A 17,028-nucleotide genomic window follows, 5' to 3' on the forward strand; every position below is an offset into this window, starting at 1 on the left:
AGTCAATTTAAATGATTGAATTCGGCCCTAATCTATGATTTCACATGACTGTGAATACAGATATGCATCTGCTCTTTACATATGTACCGAAAATAAATGGGCCTCATGTTGCAGTATTTTGTGCATTCAAATTGCCAATCGATAAAATTCAATTGTGTTCGTTGTCCGTAATTTATGCCTGCCCATACCAACCGCCACCATTGAGGCACTCTGTTGACATCAGCAAACCACTCGCCCACACGACGTCATGCACAAATTGTCTAAAACAACGACGGATGCGGGTTATGGTAGATAAATGAGCATTAAATTCTCTGGTGGACATTCCTGCAGTCAGCTTGCCAATTGCAAACTCCCTCAAAGAGACATCTGTGGCATTGTGTTGTGTGACAAAACTGCACATATTAGTGGACTTTTATTGTCACCAGCACAKCGTGCACCTGTGTAATGATCATGCTGTTTAATCAGCTTCTTGATCTGCCACACCTGTCAGGTGGATGGATTTTCTTGACAAAGGAGAAATGCTCACTAACAGGGATGTAAACAAATTTGTGCAGAACATTTGAGAGAAATGAAACATTGGACCAACACTTTACATGTTGCGTTTATATTTTGTTCAGTGTAAATAGGATAGGCCTTGACTAGAATACAGTATATGCATATGAAATGAGTAAAACAGTATGTAAATATTATTAAAGTGACCAGTGTTTAATGACTATGTACATAGGGCAGCAGTCTCTAAGGTGCAGGGTAGAGTACCAGGTGGTAGCCGATAGTGACAGTGACTAAAGATCAGGGCAYGGTACAGGGCACAGGCCGGCTAGTGGTGACTATTTAACAATCTGATGGCCTGGAGATAGAAGCAATTTTCCAGTCTCTCGTTCCCAGCTTTGATGCACCTGTACTGTCTCCGCCTTGTAGATTGTAGCGGACTGAACAAGCCGTAGCTTGGGTGGCTGTCACGCCCTGACCATAGAGAGCTGTTTATTCTCTATGGTGGTTGGGGCGTGACAATGACTAGGGTGGGTTATCTAGGTGATTTATGATTTATGTTGGCCTGGTATGGTTCCCAATCAGAGGCAGCTGTTTATCGTTGTCTCAGATTGGGGATCATATTTAGGCAGCCATTTCCTCATTGTGCTTTGTGGGATCGTGACTGTGTATAGTTGCCTGTGAGCACTATAGCAGTTTCATGTTTCGTTTGTTCGTTTATTGTTTTGTTTTGCTGTGAGTTTTCAAAAGGTAATAAAAAGATGTGGAACCCAGATCACGCTGCGCTTTGGTCCAGTTATTATAATGATCGTGACAGTGGCTGAGGTCCTTGATTATTGCTTGGCCATCCTGTGACAACGGATGCTGTAGATGTCCTGGAGGTTCAGGCAGTGTGCCCCCGGTGATGCTTTGGGCTGACCGCACCACCCTCTGGAGAGCCCTGCGGTTGCGGACGGTGCAGTTGCCGTACAGGCAGTAATACAGCCCGYCAGGATGCTCTCGATGGTGCATCTGTAGAAGTTTGTGAGGGTCTTACGGGCCAAGACAAATTTATTTAGCCTCCTGAGGTCGAAYAGGGGCTGTGGCGCCTTCTTCACCACACTGTCTGTGTGGATGGATCATTTCAGGTTGTCAGTGATGTGCACACTGAGGAACTTGAAGCGTTTCACCCTCTCCACTGCAGTTCTGTCGATGTGGATGGGGGTCAATTACCAGATCCTTCGTTTTATTGACYTTGAGGGAGAGGTTATTTTCCTGGCACCACTCAGCAAGAGGCCTCACCTCCTCTCCACCTCTGACTGTTGTGTCGTCTGCAAAGAGTTGCCAAAAAGATAACGACGCTCTCTGTACAGTACAGAATCATCCTGTTAGGGCCAGAGAGAGTGAGAAAGAGAGAGAGAGAGGGGGGGAAGGGGGGGGTAGCGAGATAGAAAGACAGCCAGAGAGAGGATGAGACAGTTTATAAGATATTAAAGGTCTGTGTTTATTTAAATTAGTTAGAGAGAGAGAAGAGAGAGAGAGCGAGAGAGAGAGAGAGCGAGAGAGAGGAAAAGTGATGGCCCAGTATTTTGTAAAACTGCTATTGACTCTGTCTCGCTCTCCTCTCCTCCTGTTTGGATAAGTAGTAGAGAGTAGGTCAGAGTGGTCCAATCACAGTGACTCTTTACATGTCAGAGATAGCGCTGTGTGACTTCACAGAGAGAGATGCTCCACTTAACTGTCTGACATTGTTCTTCTTGCTCCTCAATGCAACGCCCATTTTACTATACACCCACTTAAGTATATGCCAAGGATATGTGTGTGTGCATGTGTGTGTGTGTGTGTGTGTGTGTGTCAGAATGAAGAGCAGATTTATTAGGGTTTAAGTTGTTTTGCCATAGCAGTCAGATGGAGACAGTGTTTTCTTATTGTGTACACAGACTCAGTGAGGCAGAAACTGTTCATCAGAGAGGTGTAGCGACCTGCGATGAAACAAGCTGAACAGAACTCCCCCTAACACAGAGGTCATACAGTACAGAAACTCAACCAAACTCACTCCTACAGAAGATAAGTAAATAACACAGTCATCTGTGTCCGTAACATCCCCACTGTACATGGCCACTACATGGAAAATACATTGTCAAACAATGTAGAAAATTGTACAGAAACCACAATTACAAAATCTACATTTCATATTTTTTGGAGGTTGCTCACCAGTTCCCTTGGTGCATGGAGAAAGTAGCTCACAGGACATTAGATATTTAGGGGATAACTTGTCAGGACAGATATATATATTATCTTTAGAAGGAGACATTTATTAATGTGTGGTCTCCTCCCTGGCACTAAATGGTCATGTCACTGCCTGGCCTTGTGCTGGAGCCTGAATGATGCATGGACACATCTGAGGCGGAGGTACAGAGGTGCGGAGATACGGAGAGAGAAAAACACTTTTCCAACTAACTGTCTCCCGAGGTGCGAGGAGATCTGAAAGGCCGCCGCTCACCGCTGCGTGAAACGGACTGGAAACAAGTCTTCAATATTCAGCCATTTATGATGTAGAGGAGAGGAGGGGAGGAAAATAGGGGGAGGAGGGGAAGAGGACAAGAGGAGGAAAATAGGGGGAGAGAGGAGGGGAGGAAAAGAGGATGAGAAGAGAGGAGGGGAGGACAAGATGAGGGGAGAGAGGAGGGGAGGAAAATAGGATGAGAATTGAGGAGGGGTGGACAAGATGAGGGGGAGAGAGGAGGGGAGGAAAATATGAGGGGGAGAGAGGAGGGGAGGAAAATAGGGGGAGGAGTAGAAGAGGAGGAGGGGAGTGAGGAAGGGAGAAAAAGAGGGGTATGAGGAGAGGAGAAGAGGAGGACGGGAGAGAGGAGGGGAGGGAAAGAGGGGGGGAGGAGGGAGGAGGAAGGAGGAGGAGGAGAGAGAGGAGGGGAGGAGAAGAGGAGGAGGAGGAGAGAGAGGAGGGGAGGAGAAGAGAAGAGGGGGGAGAGAGGAGGTGAGGAAAAGAGAAGAGGAAAGGAAGAGAAGAGGAGGGGGCGAGGAGAGACCTTGGGAGGGGAATGAAGGGCATCATCCAAGACAAACTCTGAGAGACAGAAACACTTCCATCTTCAGGCTGATACCTCTCTCCATCTCTCTCTGTGTCTKTCTCTCTCTCTCTGGCATGTTTTTGGCAGGCTCTCTGTATAAGGATGATGATGCTGGCAGGTAGCGACTGGGCTGTGAATAATCTCAGGGGAGGCAGCATTAACCTGTCTATTAGCATAAGCCATTACATTAATACCTGTAACATTACAAAGTCTATYGGAAATATATCAGCCTCCATACACCCAGACTACAAAATAATATAGGTCAAAACACAGAATTATGTAACTGAAATGGGAAATAGGGCAGCCTCAGTTACAATCAACCGCTTCCAATGGCGAAAACTGACAGAAAATACCTCTACAGATACAGCTCTATACAGTATACTTGACATATAAACTCAGTCAGTTATAGGAATCGAATGTCTGTGACATTAACTTCTCTAGGATAGGGGGCAGCATTTTCACRTTTGGATGAAAAGCATACCCAAATTCAACTGCCAGCTACTCATCCCCAGAAGATAAGATATGCATATTATTTGTAGATTTGGATAGAAAACACTCTGAAGTTTCTAAAACTGTTTGAATCATGTCTGTGAGTATCTCTCTTTTCAATGGGATTTCATTGGGAATACAGATTTCTAATTGACCTTCTTGCAGTTCCTACCGCTTCCACWGGATGTGAACAGTCTTTAGAAATTGGTTGAGGTTTTTTCCTTTGTGTAATGAAGAAGTACGGCCATCTTGAACGAGGGTCGCTGGAAGTGGTAACTGGTAACTGTACTGCTCTCTCTAATTCTCTCTTTCTTCTTTCTTTCGCTCTCTCGGAGGACCTGAGCCCTAAGACCATGCCTCAGGACTACCTGTCTGATGACCTCTTGCTGTCCCCAGTCCACCTGGCCGTGCTGCGTGCTCCAGTTTCAACTGTTCTGCCTGGGGCTATGGAACCGCTGACCTGTTCACCGGATGTGCTACCTGTCCCAGACCTGCTGTTTTTCAACTCTATAGAGACTGCAGGAGCGGAGTAGAGTACTCTAATGATCGGCTATGAAAAGCCAACTGACATTTACTCCTGAGGTGCTGACTTGCTGCACCCTCGACAACTACTGTGATTATTATTATTTGACCATGCTGGTCATTTATGAACATTTGAACATCTTGGCCATGTTCTGTATTAATCTCCACCGGCCACAGCCAGAAGAGGACTGGCCACCCCTCATAGCCTGGTTCCTCTCTAGGTTTCTTCTTAGGTTTTGGCCTTTTGTAAATTTGTATTCACAAAAGTAGTTTGAAATGTTTTGGCAAAGTTTACAGGTATCTTTGGATATTTTGTAGTCACGTTTCACAAGTTGGAACCAGTGTTTTTCTGGATCAAACGCGCCACCAAATGGAACATTTCGGATATATATCGACGGAATTAATCGAACAAAAGACAATTTGTGATGTTTTTGGGACATATTGGAGTGCCAACAACAGAACTCGTTAAAGATAAGGCATGAATTATATTTTTTATTTCTGCTGGTTTTGTGTCGCGCCTGCAGGGTTGAAATATGCTTCTCTCTCTTGTTTACTATGGTGTTAACTCAGAATAGCATCGTTTGCTTTCGCCGAAAAGCCTATTTGAATTCTGACATGTTGGCTGGATTCACAACCAATGTAGCTTTAATTTGCTATCTTTCATGTGTGATTTAATGAAAGTTAGATTTTTATAGTAATTTATTTGAATTTGGCGCTCTGCATTTTCTCTGGCTTTTGGCCAAGTGGAGACACGTAAAGTCCCGCCTAAACTCAGATTTTTGAATATAATATGACTTTACCGAACAAAACATACATGTATTGTGTAACATGAAGTCCTATGAGTGTCATCTGATGAAGATCATCAAAGGTTAGTGATTCATTTTATCTCTATTTCTGCTTTTTGTTACTCCTCTCTTTGGCTGGAAAAATGGCTGTGTTTTTCTGTGGCTATGTACTGACCTAACATAATCGCAAGGTGTGCTTTCGCTGTAAATCCTTTTTGAAATCAGACATGTTGGCTGGATTCACAACAAGTGTAGSTTTAATTTGGTGTCTTTCATGTGTGATTTCATGAAAGTTTGATTTTTATAGTAATTTATTTGAAATTGGCGTTTTTTACTGGCTTTTGGCCAAGTGGGACGTTAGCTTCAGAGAAGTTAAGTATTTCGCTTTTTATTCAGATCCATATTAGCTATTGCTGAAGCAGCAGCTACTCTTCCTGGGGTTCTGGAACAGGTGATTGTAGGGAAGTGACATGTATTAAACCTGCTATGGGAAATAAAGTGTTATTACTGATCTTATCACACTCGAGCTCAGAGAAAACCCAATTGAAGAGAATGCTATTCTTCAGTAATAATAGAAGAGAGCATTGATCTGTTAAGTACAGAAAAGTCCCTGCATGCTCAGCAGTTAAAGATATACAAAGGATGATGCTCGTCTCCAGTTCACACACAACACCTCACCGGGCCACAACAAAGAAGAGTTTCACAGTCCAGCAGCCCCATCTGCAGGCTAAGCACAACACAATGAATAATGAAATCATCATAACCTTCTGCTGGACTTTACAACACATTCAAGAGAAAAACAGAGAGAACAAACCACCGAAATATCTTGGAAAACCTGCTCAACAAAATGTTAGACACACATGATGCAATCTCAGATGCATAAAACTTTTTGTGATCCCCAAAAATAAAACCTGCAAAAATGGATCACCAACAGATAGTTTTTGTATTTCTAGCAGTGACACATCATCCCCTTTCCAGCTAGCCTATAGGTATTTATGAGTGGTCAGAACAATGTGCCTACCTGTCTGCTACGGGAATCCATACTATTGCTGCTGGAGGAACAGGAACAGGACAAGGGCACAGGAGTCGATTTGTGCTTTTCATCTGCAGCCTGCAGTCAGCTCTTCCATCCAACCAGTCTTCTCTTCCATCTCGATTAGGGGCCTGACAGCACCGTTTAGACCAGGGGGATGAAGGACTGCCGGGCATCACACACTACAGCCACACCCGCCTGTCACACACACACACAGCCCTCCCCCTATACCATCCCCAGCGCCTGTCACAGCTAGAGTCATTCCCATAATATAGATCTGAGGGACAATGGCACTTACTTCCACAATGACAATTACTGCAGCCTGGCCCTGGAAACCCACTTACAGAGGCAATGTCACATCTCTCACTTTTAATAGCTGATTCAGTGATGTAGTGTGGTGAGGCTGTAATGTTTATGTGTGGATGTGGCTGGATGGAGATTTCATGTGCTGCACGCAAAGGKTTGTAAATTAGTGTTTTATATGGATATGCGAAGGTACATTAACACGCATACACACGCACGTACACACACATGGATACAGTGACCACTGTGGGCCACATTCAGAAGGTTCTGACTCTCTGTGTTTGTATGCCTAGTGGTACGGTGTGTGTTTACATTAGCATAACAGAAAGTAGACCTGTTTGTTTACAGAAATGTACCTTTTCAGTTGTTTGTTTATTCATTCCCTTTAAATTGTGGAGAGCAAACACAGATGGAGCAGGGGCTGCATTTTGTGTGTTTACTGTGTGTCTGTGTGTGTGTGTGTGTGTGTGTGTGTGTGTGTGTGTGTGTGTGCTGTCTCTTATACACATCTAGATGTGTATAAGAGACAGGTGTGTGTGTGTGTGTGTGTGTGTGTGTGTGTGTGTGTGTGTGTGTGTGTGTGTGTGTGTGTGTGTGTGTTTACTCTGTAAATGTGTTTGCTCTCACCCTTCTCTACTCAGGTGAACACAAATCACCCAGCCAGAGGGTTTACCTCACACAATATGAGTCTTTCCAGGTTAGTCTCTAAGAGCTTTCCACTTCTGGATTGTGCAACATTTGCCCATTATTCTTTTCAAAAACATGTAAGCTCTGTCAAATTGTTTGTTGATCATTGCTAGACAACCATTTTCAGGTCTTGCCATCACTGTCTTCTTGGTAAGCAACTCCAGTGTAGATTTGGCCTTGTGTTTTAGGTTATTGTCCTGCTGAAAGGTGAATTCACCTCCCAGTGTTTGATGGAAAGCAGAATGAACCAGGTTTTTCTCTAGGACTTTGTCTGTTTCTTCTTATCCTGAAAAAGTTCTAAACGATTACAAGTATACCCATAACATGATGACACCACCACTATGCTTGAAGATATGAAAAGTGGTACTCATTAATGTGTATTGGATTCAGGACAAAAAGTGAATTGCTTTGCCACATTCTTTGCAYTATTACTTTAGTGCCTTGTTGCAAACAGGATGCACGTTTGTAATACTTTTATTCTGTACAGGCTTCCTTCTTTTCACTGTCAATTAGGTTAGTATTGTGGAGTAACTACAATGTTGTTGATCCATCCTCAGTTTTCTCCTTATCACAGCCACTAAACTCTGTAACTGTTTTAAAGTAACCATTGGCCTCATGGTGAAATCTCTGAGAGGCTTTCTTCCTCTCCGGCAACTAAGTTAGGAAGGACACCTGCCACTTTGTAGTGACTGGGTGTATTGATACACCATCCAAAGTGRAATMAATAACTTCACCATGCTCAAAGGGATATTCAATGTCTGTTTTTTTATTTTTACCCATCTACCAATAGATGCCTTTCTTTGAGGGGCATTGGAAAACCTCCCTGGTCTTTGTGGTTGAATCTCTATTTGAAATTCACTGCTCGACTGATGCACCTTACATATAATTGTATGTGTGGGGTACAGAGATGAGGTAGTCATTCAACAATCATGTTAAGCACTATTATTGCACACAGAGTGAGTCCATGCAACTTATTATGTGACTTGTTAAGCACATTTTTACTCATTAACTTATTTAGGCTTGCCATAACAAAGGAGATGAATACTTATTGACTCAAGACATTTTAGCTTTTCCTTTCTTATTAATTTGTAAAAATTTCGAAAAACATAATTTCACTTTGACATTATGGGGTATTGTGTAGACCAGTGACAAATCATGTAAATGTTATCCATTTTAAATTCCGTCTGTAACAACATTTGGAAAAAGTCAAGGGGTTTGAATACTTTCTGAAGGCACTTTTTTTTTGTACACTGAGTATACAAAACATTAGGAACACCTGATCTTTCCATGAGATRGACTGACCAGGTGAATCCAGGTGAAAGCTATGATCCCTTATTGATGTCACTTGTTAAATCCACTTCAATCAGTGTAGATGAAGGGGAGGAGACAGGTTAAAGGATTTTAAGCCTTGAGACAATTGAGACATGGATTACGTATGTTTGCCGTTCAGAGGGGGAATGGGCAAGACAACATATTTAAGTGCCTTTGAACAGGGTATGGTAGAAGGTGACAGGCGGTTTGAGTGTCAAGAACTGCAACGCTGCTGGGTTTTTCACATTCAGCAGTTTCCCGTGTGTATCAAAAATGATCCACCACCCAAAGGACATCCAGCCAACTTAACACAACTCTGGGAAGCATTGGAGTCAACATGGGCCAGCATGCCTGTGGAACGCTTTCAACACCTTGTAGAGTCCATACCCCGACGAATTGAGGCTGTTTTGAGGGCAAAAGGGGGTGTGGCTCAATATGTTCCTAACGTTTTGTACACTCAGTGTATATGTAAGGTGTATGGGTCAGTGCCACTGTAAGCTACCTGGTTCTGCAGGTGYAGAGTCAGGTGGACTCTGAGGGAGTAGGTCAACCCGGGCCAGAACTGTATAAAGATTCCTGTAGGCTACTATACTGTAGAGATGCAACAATCTACACTGGGGACCAATTTAGACTTAGGACGCCAGGTGTGTGCACTCACTGGGCAATCAGCCACGTTAAAGGGAAATGTAAAACATCTTCAGCTTTATATTCATCATCTCCACCACCACCCCAACATCAACATATGTGAAAATTGTGCTCTTTGTAATAAAAAATATAGAGGACAATAAATGTTTCCAATGAAATCTTCGGTGTGCATAGTGTGATTTTAACCAATTATAAGTAGGCATTGACTACTAATTGCCTACTAATTGGTTGATGATGTCATTAGAACCACTTATTTTCCTCTATCTTTTATATTAGAACATTTTCCCATATGTTGATTTTAGGGTGGTGCTGGAGATGATGAACATMAAGTTGAACTTTAACTGTTCAGCAAAGTGCCAGGGAGAACCGCTAACCAGCAAGACTGCAGCCTCTGATGATTGCAGCTTTGCACCTCTGATCTGAACTATCTCATTAGAGCAGGAAATAACTCTGTGTCTACAGTTACAGTGAAGAGATTCAGCAATACTTCCCTGTAGGAGCCTTAAAGGGAGAACTCGCTGATGTAGTCCATAGGCAGTAGACACCAATGTTACCTCAGGGTCATTATGGCCACAACCGGTGTCTATGACATTCAGGTGAACTAGTCATTAAGAATAACCTCCTTAATCTGTCACTAGAGGGCGATGTGCTCCAGGTTTACTGTTAACCAAGTGCTCTGGTTAACAGTGCTCTAGCACAGGCAACTTAGCTTATAATAATCTACGAAACACAACCATAAAATGACGGAGAGTCGTTATTGCCAGTTTGGACCTGCAGTGAGTGAGCTGGCTGGTCTATCCTGATGTTGGTTTAGACTGGAGGGAGACTGGGGTGACTGAGGTGACTTGGTCCAGCATAGAATTCACTACATAGGCCTGACAGTCTGGGACACTGTTTTACAGATGACTCCCCTCTCTGGAGAAACAGACATGGTACACATTCACTTCCGGTACTTCCTTGTTTTGTTTGATAAAGATCTGCAGTTGATGCCATTTCCTAAAGATGTTTATCACTTTCATTTTCCACCAGCTGATTAGACAGTACTGGGTGCTCACTTCCTCATCTATGCTGTGTGTGTATAAACAGTGTTTAGTGTACTTTACCTGCTCTTCTTCCAATGGAAGAGGGGATACCCACTTACCTGAGCTTGAGTTTGGGGTTTATAGGGGGCAGTGTTTGGGCCTGGGCATGCGGTTGAAGTGGAGAGAGTTGGGTTGGCTCTGGGTCTAGGCCGTGATGGGCTCGCCTCGCGAGGAGGTATTCTGTTGACTGGGTCGAATGGCATTCCTCTGAATTCTCTAGATCTCTTTTCTGATATGATCTCATTTTTTCTTCCTGCTTCACTTCTTTCCTCTCCTTCTCCTTCTCCTTTAGTCTCTCCTCCTACTTGAACACAGACACGCAAAATATTGGAGTTACACAGACAGGGAACACACCATAACTCTGACTTAAATACCAGACAGGGGAAAATCTCCCCAGCCTGACAAATAGACTCTCTATAATGGATTGATGTGAGTATTCCCAGGGTTACGATGTTTGTTTGTATAAGAGTTGGGAGAATCTTGGTGGAGTTGACGTGTCTTTGGCCTTTATGCCTTTGGTCCTGGGTTCAGGAGAGGTAGTCAATTATGTGCTGTTAGGCAGTGTTGGACTGTGTCCAAAAACAACTGCTACCCCCTATACCCCTATGCACTTGTTGAGACCTGGATGGATTTTGATAGACGTAAGCAAGCCTATTCAAGTACAAAGGGTTGTTTACACCAATCAAATATTTTCAGAAAGGAAGTGTTGTTTCTGAGCAGGGCCGGAGTGGGAGTCTGTTCTCTGCAGTGGATACATTAGCATTACCCTCTTCATWGGCTCATTTCACCGGACCAGCTCTCTCACTTCACTATTGAGCTCTCTGATTTCCTCAAATAAGCTGTCTGTAAGTTCATCATCCTTGCCCTGACCCTGGCCTCTATTCTCTCCCTCCCRTCTCTCCTCCTCCTCCCTCGACGCTTCACCCCTGCAGAACTAAACACAACATACTTCCGGGTTGGAGGCGCACTGTGTTAAGAAGCAGTGCGGCTTGGTTGGGTTGTGCTTCGGAGGACGCGTGGCTTTCGACCTTCGTCTCTCCCGAGCCCGTACGGGAGTTGTAGCGATGAGACAAGATAGTAATTACTAGTGATTGGATACCACGAAAATTGGGGAGAAAAGGGGAGAAAAAAAATAAAAAATAAAAAATAAAATTAAAACATTTGCACATTCATTTGAGAGCATTATGCGGTGTTCCATCAACCTCTTTTTGCTCCTCAACTTTCAGTCTTTCTCCCTCCCTTTCTTTCTCTCTCTCTCTCCTCCCCTCTTACCTCTTTCTCAAGGCGTGCTATCTCTTCTATCTCTTATGTGCTGTATCCGTCTGCACCCGCTCATGAAGAGCCTTATTGGAGATGTCGCCCAGTAGCCATTCTACTCCCTTTCTGATGGACCTATTCAATGTCTTCCCTGAGCCAAGTACAGCTGAGCACAACTTCTACAAGAACAACACAAGGGCATGTTCCAGGGACACAAATTCTTCACAGTAGCATATTCATTACGGCAATTCTGTTGCAAAACGTTTCTTAAACGGAAGCAAACAGAGCGAAGCAGTGCGGGACCTACAGTCTTAGTAAAGAAGGTGCTATCTATAACCTAAAAGGGTTCTTTGTCTGTCTGCATAGGATATCCTTTTGAAGAACCCAATTTGGTTCTAGGTAGAACCCTTTTGGGTTCCATGTAGAATTATTTCCACAGAGGGTTTCTCCTATGGGAACAGTCGAAGAACCCTTTTGGAACCCTTTTTTCCAAGAGTGTACCTGAATTTGTCCAATAGAAACTCTTGTTTGGACTAATTACACCCCATGCCTTTAGGAATTAGCAAGATATGCTATGCTATGAGACACTTACTATGAAGAAGCTACATTGGTGTCTGTTGACCGGTGTCTCCAGAGAGAGACGGTGTATCAGCTCCACCTCAGAGCCATGGACAGGTTCTGCTCATTGGCAAGCCTAGGACAGAGAGACAGGGGACAGGTAAAAAAAATGCAGGTAGTGGTTGTGAGCCATTATTCACTCTCTCTGTAAGTGCTGACACAGATGAATATGGCACACTTGACAACACCTGTCACAACCCAAAACGGTTCATTTTGTTGTCATAACACCTACACATTAGGAATGAATCATACACCTGTTTATTATCTGCTGGTTACTATAATTCAGTTGTATTTCGTCTTACTGTTGGTTGACATTTAGTTCTCCACCCTGTGCTTTTATGAAACACATACATTAGGCCTTCGTTTGGTCAAAAATGTTGGCCACTGTTTTATTTTAGGTCACCCTCTCTCTGATGACAACTTTTCAACACTCTTCAAAATGCCATTCTGAGGGTGTACATGTAGAGTAGGACTATGTCCCTTCCCTCCTAAAAGGTTCCTGGAATTCTGGGCCTTGCCAGAAACAATCTGTCAGCCATGCTCAGTAGAGCCACTGGAGCCTGAGAAACACAATAGGGCCAGACCAGTGACTTAGCTAGCAGGCTGCACCGTAGGCTCCATACATAARGTAATGTATAGAGCTAAAACAACTCTTCTACATCATTGCTGTTCTACACAATACAGCTCTATTTGTTCTATGATGCTGTTTGAGCCGCCCCTGGGACAGAATAGTCCACATCTGTTCTCCCTTCTCCCACTGGCCACAGAGAGTTCTCCCTGAGAGAGAAGGGGTGTGGCCAGACTGGCAGAACCACATTTCCTGGGAAGTGTTGTTTCTCTGTTATAGCAGTTTACTGACTAACTGTTAACATATAGGAAAACTAACAGAACACACACACACACACACACGTGACCTACAGCTAATAAGTATTTGGAGTGGAGGGCTCAATAGATTCCCTGAGGATATCGTTCAGAAGGATGGGATATACATTGGATAACTTCATGGATACTTTATGTGAAGTAAGAATAATCCATTCTCCATGGCTTGGCTAAATTGGCAGTTACATTCCTGGTCAAACATAAATGGCAGGCTCTAAGCCTCACGGACTACTTACTACAACAAGGTAAATAGCAGAACTCACGCCTGCCTGACTCAGGATACTTATTGTAAGTGTTAGAATATGTTTTCTTAAGTGTATATTARTATTTTCTCATATGAAATTCAAGGTTCTTAAGACCAAAAATGGATTTAATAAAAAATAAAAAAGGTCAGAGTTGCCTTTACAATAATATCCTGTGTAAAAGAGGAAAGCATTTGTTCTCTTCCACCCCAGCAGAACACTTGCATTATGGTGCCAAATGTCAACAGGCAGTTCCCTCATAAATTCTGTGACAGGTGAACAGATGGAAAGTTGGAAAGCAGTCAGAGAACAGAAGAAACCATCACAATATTCAGACACAGACTAAGCTGGACTGAGTGTGTTTWCAGGCTAAATCTCGTATTGCTCTAGAATCGGTTGAGTAATGTCTGAATCATAGAGTTACAATGACCAGAATGGACAAAGCCCCGGCTTAGTCCATGGGAGGTAAACTCAATGACTGTGGTCCATCAACCATGAAAGTTGACACGGATGGGAATGTGTGTTCTAGTATTTCTAATTCTATGGTTTGGTTTCAATCTGATCTCCAGCCTAGAGAAGGTCAGAGGTCTGTAGTGTTAGAACATGCAGGAGGCCTCACACTTCAGTACTGCACACACACACACACACACACACACACACACACACACACACACACACACACGGTGTGCAGGTCAGCTGTTTGTTCACTCGCACCCACCCGCAATTACTAATAACCCATCCGCATCCGCCCGACTATATGTGATAAAGTGAACATCTGAGGTCCGCACCCGTCCCTTACCCACTAATATAAAGAAAAATAAATGTGAAAGGTTTTCTGTGCAAAATGTCCAAATGTCACCAGTTTGACCGGTTGTAAGGAAATAGAAAGCTGTGAAAACGACTCAACATGTTTCTGATAGATTTCAGTTTAGCTTGGATGAATATTTTATGTGGTTGAAATACTATCAGCTTTTATGATGCTGATAAAGACAGCACCTCCACAGATGGTATCTAACTACACAGTGCATTCTCTCAAGATGCTGAAAGAAAGAAATCATATTTCTCCACTCCTGTTCCCGAGTAAAAATGTTGCCTACATTTGGTGTATCATTTTACTGCAGGAAATACTTCATTCTGCAGGAGTTAATATTGAGGCTATGTGAGAGGTTATAGACCTACAGTCAGTGTCCAGATTTCAGTTTCCATTCAACCCATCTYAACAGTAGGCTACAGTTCCCTTGACGTGCCATAGTCCTATTTGAACTCCCGTCTTGTGACTGTCGATTTTGCATAGCGCCTCACAATCATCACACATAACATCGCCGGCACTGCTATCATCCTCTTTCACCACTTCACCAGATCTTTCCCAAACATTGCCTTTCTGGCCCTCCCTTCTTTTTATTTTCAACTCCATTTCGCAGCTTTTTCTCTTATTGAATTCAATTCCCACATTGTCCTTTTTGCCTCTGTGGATCGAAGTTAAGTTTTCTGTCTGTTCCCAAAACCATTTGGTGATTGGCATGTAGGCTATTTGGCGTGTGTTGGCCTACAGTTAGCGCAATAAAAGTATTGCTTTAATTTTGTTCAACCCACCCGCCCTTCATCCACACAATATATAACCACTGGGACTGTGGGTTTTGAGTCAACCTCTGCATCACTAACACACACACACACACAACACACACCACAACAAACAAACACACACACACACCCACCACACACAACACACCAACAACACACAAACACACCCAGCACACGCACCAGCAAAGCACACAACGACACACCCACCACCATCACACACACACACACACACACGCCAACCACCACCACACGCAACACACACAGGTTATTTGTGGCTTTCCTTTATGTAATCCATCTGGTAACAAATCGGAATGAATCTGTCATTTAAACGCTCTATTTAATTCAAATACACATTCTGTGCACTCCACCTTCCGAACAGTTAAGTCCTCAAACGATCCAGACACTGCAGGGAATACTGTATATATATATACTGAATATACTTCAGAATAAACTGATGAAACCTTGAAACTGTTGTAATACTTATTATGTTTTGCTGTCACCTAAACCAGATTTGTCCTGCTAAACGCCACAGATACCACAGTGTGGATTACAGTCGGACTAACCAAATCTTAAGGGCAAGGTTGACAAGCTCTCTGTGGGTGTGTGTGTTTGTACATGTATGTGTGTGTTTGTGTGTGTCTTATAAGAAGTGCACTTCTCTGAGAGCAGTCATCATATCATTATGTCAGGCGAGTACTGGTGAAGGGAAGTGCCTCACTGCAAAAACACAAACAAAATAACTTCTCATGGAAGCAACGCTGAAGCAGATTCACTGTGATGGACATAAACATTGTGGCAAATGTATCTCTCCCTGCATTCCAGCCACAAACACTACTTGTAGCTCAGTGGACCAAAGTGCTTAGGGAATTTCTTAGGAATGTTGACTTGTCTACGGATACATATTGAAGAGGCTTTGTGATGCCAGATTCATTATAGAAGGTCTTGTGGTGCTATAAAGAAACAAGTGAAAGAGAGACTCATTTCCAGTTCAAGTGGACACACCAAAGTACAGTACCAGTCAATGTTGGACACACCTACTCTTCAAAGGTTTTTTTCTATTTTTTATTTTTACTATTTTTCCTACATGTAGAATAATAGGGAAGACATCAAACTATGAAATAGCACATATGGAATTGTGTAGTAACCCAAAAAGTGCTAATGACTCAACAAATATATTTAGACTTTTAGTTCTTCAAAGTAGCACGCCTTTGCCTTGATGACAGCTTTGCACACTTTGGATTCTTCATCAGCCAGCTTCACTGGATGCTTTCCAACAGTCTTGAAGGAGTTCCCACATATGCTGAGCACTTGTTGGCTGCTTTTTCCTTCACTCTGAGGTCCAACTCATCACAAACCAAGGTAATCTATGAGCACCCATCACTCTCCTTCTTGGTCAAATAGCCCTTACACACTCTCGGAAGGTGCTACTCTGTTAGATAAACAATGATGTCCCACTAAGCAGCAAACCAGATGGGATGGCGTTATCGCTGAAGAATGCTGTGGTAGCCATGCTGGTTAGTGTGTGCCTTGAATTCTAAATTTAATCCACAGATAGTGTCAACGACGATAAAAGCACCCCCACACCATAAACCTTCTCTCATCCATTTTTCATTGTGGAAACACACACTGCAGAGATCAATCCACTTCCACCTACTCTGGCTTGTCTCACAAGACACGGCGGTTGGAGCCCAAAATATGTCAAAACATAAACTAAAAACCATTAATGAGTAGCATGGTCCACGCTTTTGACTGGTACCTAGTAATATATTACTCATTCATCAAGACCTGGGAGTTCCTCATTGTAATATATGATGAATAAACTCAGCTTGTTGCTGGAAACACCCTTATGCTTAAACAGTGGGTTTACTCATTTTAGGTATCCACACAATAGTTGGAACCACCATATACATTGGTCAACCAAGACCAATTTCCTTATACGTGAAACAAACATCCAGACCCTGTCCTCCGAGTGACAGAAACGTCCACCAAGAGGCTCTGTTCTTTGGAGATACGTCACTAAGGGATAATTCCTAG

General features: G+C 43.1%; 2 protein-coding genes across 2 annotated transcripts in view; one reads left to right on the forward strand and one right to left on the reverse strand.

Moving 5' to 3' along the window:
- epha3 (eph receptor A3) overlaps positions 1 to 17,028 on the reverse strand; it is a 980,965-nt gene that overhangs the window by 658,239 nt on the left and 305,698 nt on the right. The window lies entirely within an intron of this gene.
- The window catches only part of LOC111978220 (syntaxin-19-like), a 12,706-nt gene continuing 8,852 nt past the window's right edge, over positions 13,175 to 17,028 (forward strand). The window contains exon 1 of the mRNA XM_024008159.2: positions 13,175 to 13,416. The gene's annotated coding sequence lies outside the window, so the exon portion shown is untranslated. The remainder of the gene's footprint in view (positions 13,417 to 17,028) is intronic.

Source organism: Salvelinus sp. IW2-2015, linkage group LG2 (assembly GCF_002910315.2).
Source record: "Salvelinus sp. IW2-2015 linkage group LG2, ASM291031v2, whole genome shotgun sequence".
NCBI lineage: Eukaryota > Metazoa > Chordata > Actinopteri > Salmoniformes > Salmonidae > Salvelinus > Salvelinus sp. IW2-2015.